Genomic DNA, 4,618 nt, shown 5'->3' on the forward strand with positions numbered 1-4,618 from the left:
TGGTAGTTATACGTAGTTTCTTTTAAATTATTATTGATCACATTATATTGTACATATTTCTTGATTTAAGCTCCAGTATATGAATATGTTTGGTGTGTTTTTTTAGGTATATTTGTTATTGACCGAGTAAACGCTTTTATTTTGAAGGCAGTTTTTACATGCCTCTACCGTAATGCATAGGATACTCGCGCACCGCAATACAACGTGCGGGCTGGCTTGACTGTGTTTTTCGAAGTGGGGGCTGGCTTGACCACAGTCTGTTTACCCAGTGTTTCCTGACATGAAACGTTTTATTTCACCTTGCTATGTGTTTTTAACGTATATTAAAAAAACGGGGACATTTCCGGGGACAGTTTCAACCGGGGACAGGTCAATACAAACGGGGACTGTCCCCGGAAAACGGGGACGTCTGGTCACCCTAGCCGTTAAGGGGTCGTATTTACAGAGGCCAGAGGAATTGCACGGCATACAGTTATATAACAGGAGGGTTTTCAGTCTACGACTGAAAATGCGTAGTCTTTCAGCAGTCCTAATATCAATGGGGAGTTCATTCAACCATTTTGAGTATATCAAACTGGCCTGTTTTTGTTGAGGCGTAGGCTACCTGTGTCCAGATCTCAGTGAGAGAGAGCTGAATGACCCAGCAGAGCAAACTGCATGTGTTGGGGTGTACTGTTAACCATAACCATGTCCTTGATGGAAAGAAGGGCCTAATCAATTCACAGCATGCCAATACCAGCGTCTTAAAGTGGATTCAAGCAGCTATTGGTAACCAGTGAAGGGAGCGGAAGACAGTGTAGTGTGGGAGTTCCCGTAGACAAAGCTTTAGATGACAAGAGCCTGGACCAGAACCTGCGTTGCCTTCTTGGTGAGAAGGAGACATATCCTCGAGATGTCGTAAAGAGTGTTTCTGCAGGAGAGGGTTGTTCCAGCAATGTTAGCAGTTAAGGAGAATTAGTCGTCTAGCGTCATACCCAGATTATTTCTCAAGCATCCCCACTTTCGTGTTAACAGGTGATGTTTAAATAAATACTGTTTTAATACAGTGCTATTACTTGGGCTGAAATATTAGGGTTGCTAGTCTTGTGCTGGTGGCCTGTCCAACCTGCACACATGCTCTTGTATCATTGTTTTTTTATGGTGAACAACAGTCGGTATGATCCAGGTGCTTTGACGTCACGCAAGGGAGGTTTCCACTTTGACTAATGTCGGAGGATATTTCTGTCACGTGCAAACTGATTTATGAATGAACATCCCCTTGATCTCCTTCTTCCTCCCGCCTCTTCACAATCTGCTCCTCTCACCGTGTTTCCCTTCACTGCCCTGTTTCCACAATCCCATTTCATCAGAGCACTGAGAGTCAGCGTAAAGCCCAAACGGATGTGTTCACTCCGACTGTGCCGGGGAGGGGGCTTCCCTGATGATGTTGGAAGAGGATTACCCGCCCGCTCTGCCACCTCTCTGCTAGATTACGCCCTTCGGATTATGTCTGCATTCACCCAGAAGAAAAAAAAAAATCTGTCTTTCAACCCCTTGTGGCGCAGCTGTGGAGTCAGACAGCTGTGGAGTCAGACAGCTGTGGGGTAATCATTCAAATCTATGATTTACTTTTATGCTTTTCTCATTATGTTGATGTGAAGTCAGCTACTAAACTCTTTAGTTACATTTGATTTTGACACACAGCACTTCAAAATGCTTGGAAAAATGATTTTCAGTTAAAGTATTTAAAGTTTTCCCAATATGATAAAATATCCACATTAGCACTGATATGATAAAGCAGCATGTTTATGATATAAACAGTATTGAGTGTGCACAATCTGTGCGTGCTGTTAAAGGAGCAGGGATTACTGCTCATCTCGATTTCCTGCTGGATTAGTCTCCGGGCATCAGGGGTATTGTCACGACAGCAGCAGCAGGAGGAGGAGTCTGAATCCCTGTTTGAAATCTCTAATTTAATAGTAAAAGCGTGGTTCATTAATTATTATTATTATTATTATCAGAAAAGCTAGTTTTATCATCTCAAAGGAAGAGTTACTGGTTAGACTCTTTTCTTTTGATAGTGTGAAGGACCATTTAAATTGTCATTTCATGGGTTTACATTTCTAGCAAAGATACTAAAATCTAAACCTTGTGGGTAAAACATGAGATTTGACAGCGGATAACCGAGAAATGCTCTCCGATTTGATCACTACTCATGTATTTAGTTATTATCTAAGATATCTCTGTCACCACCATGTCTTGCACACACATTTTCCGGCTGAGGACCTCAGATGAAAAAGTAAAGTGTTTCAGGGGCCTATTTTTCTTCGTCCAACAGTGCATATACTCCAAGCATGATGAATGGTTCAGGCTGGAGAGGAGACACACAGCATTTTTAAGCTTGTTGGAGAAACAGTTGGATATTTGGGGAAATACACCTGTTGTTGCTAAACCCATGTGAGTGGATTGACCTAGCATACAATACAAAACCCAGAGATTACATTGATATGACACACATAAGGAAGTGGTCAAACAAGCTTTACAAAATGTTTTCAGCCATTCATTTTTTCACAGGTCTTAAAAGCTATATGATTTCACTTTGAAGGGATATGGATGAGATTCTCTTTTATGTTGTAAATGTAAAGCTTTTATAAACCTTAGGAATGAATTTTCTGGATATCAATTGTGTAAGTTTTTTTTAATAATGCCTACATTTTTTTATGGTCTATAGAGAAATTACCTGTGTTGACCATTTAAAAAAAATCAAGAACCATCGAGAAATGTTTCAATTAATTTTCAATGCACATCCTGAATCTCAAAAAAGGGATCAGCAAAGTTATTACATATATTTTCCAATACTCTCATCCAATACTTGTTGGTGATCACCATGACCAAATATCTACCGGCGGTTAAGGTGCATGCCACAACCAAATACAAGTAAAATGATGAAAAAAAATATGAAGAAAATATCAATTCAGGTCCATGACAGTTGCCAACATGGCTGTGGTAATACACAGTTAAAATATCAGATTTAATTGCTATTTGATTACTTAAATACATGTTAGAGGCAGCATACTTTAAATGGGCTCTTGGTGAGATACCAGCATAAAGACAGAACTATGGGCTGCATGTGTTCATGAAAGAAGCATCTTATTGTGATTGTAAACACTTTAATGTTGTCTGAACCCACCATAGGCCCCAAACATGATTTCAAGAGTCTTATTGTGGTGGGAAGGTGGCATGGAAAACCGGTTTGTATATTGCATGCTAAGGGATGTTGTGGAGATAGAGGTCTTCTTTGCCTTAAGTGCCTATTTCACGAGTGGATTACACAACACAACATCACAGTCATTAGTGATGAGGAATCGGATTTGAAAGACTCCTGTCCTGTGATGTCTGAAAACACGTAGCTTCTTTGAATAAAGTCTTACTGCAACTCTTATGCAATTCTGGGCCTGTTTCAACACCAAACGGAGATGCTGCTCAACGTCACGCGGTTCAATGATGTTGATAACAGAGTCTTGTTGTAGCAACTCTGAATACAGACCTGCTCTTATAAATACTTCAGAATTATGCTTTTAATTGTTATGTCATACACCCTGGTTTTTAAATAAATTGTATCTGTAAATTCCATGGTGAAAAAACTAATATCCAATCAGTGAGCGACGTTGGATGACTTGATCCATTTTGGATTAATGAAGTTGTTTATTCCTTCTTATTCCTTACAATAATATAAAAAAACGATTTATCAGCTCCAATTGGGGCCTTTGTTCCTGTAATATAATATTACAATTAAGTTAGTTCAGTAGTTTAGTCCATTGCAAAAAGATATAAAGTTAAAATATTTATAACAAAGGTCCAAATGCTGCCTTATTATTGGGTTATAAAGCAGCAGTATTATACTGCTGTATGAATGCGCTAAAGCTACACTTTTAAACAAGTTGATATATTTTTGATCAATGCAACATCTTACTTATGTGAAAGCTTCTGCTTAAAATAAATCCAGTTCAATGCAACTCAATAGAACACATCTGGTACCACTTTACAATTAGACTACCCTTATAAAGGATTCATAAAGGGTTTATAATTAGGTTATGAATTAGGTTGTAAACACTTTATTAATCATTAAGAACCATTTATAAACCAGTTCTAACATAGTTTCCATACATCAACACAGGCTCACTATTTGGCAAGATGACTAAGCCTTATATTGGCTACTTAGCGAGAATCAACTCAGTGAACAACAGATGCCAAGGATGTTGGCTGATGAAGGAGACGAAGTAAGCTAAGTAGCCAATATAAGGCTTAGCAGTACAGATACATGTGGGCTCACTATTTGGCAAGCAACCGGTCACAGATGCCCTGTTTATCTCATGTCTTATAAAAGCTTATTAATTCATAAAGTGCTCACAACCTAATTAATAAATTAATTGCAAACTATTCGTAAACCCTTTATAAGGGTTGTCTTATTGTAAAGTGGTACCACACATCTTTTATCTAATTTCTCCCTATTTAGTTAAATCTTCCTACTTCCATAAACCAATCACCAGTTTTCTGAAGGAAAGAAAGCTCTGTTAAACACTCTTTAAACGCTCTGCCCGCAGACAGATACAGTTAGCAATTAGCTAGTGGTCGTAGT

This window comes from Notothenia coriiceps, unplaced genomic scaffold (assembly GCF_000735185.1).
Source record: "Notothenia coriiceps isolate Sejong01 unplaced genomic scaffold, NC01 NC01_scaffold00024667, whole genome shotgun sequence".
NCBI lineage: Eukaryota > Metazoa > Chordata > Actinopteri > Perciformes > Nototheniidae > Notothenia > Notothenia coriiceps.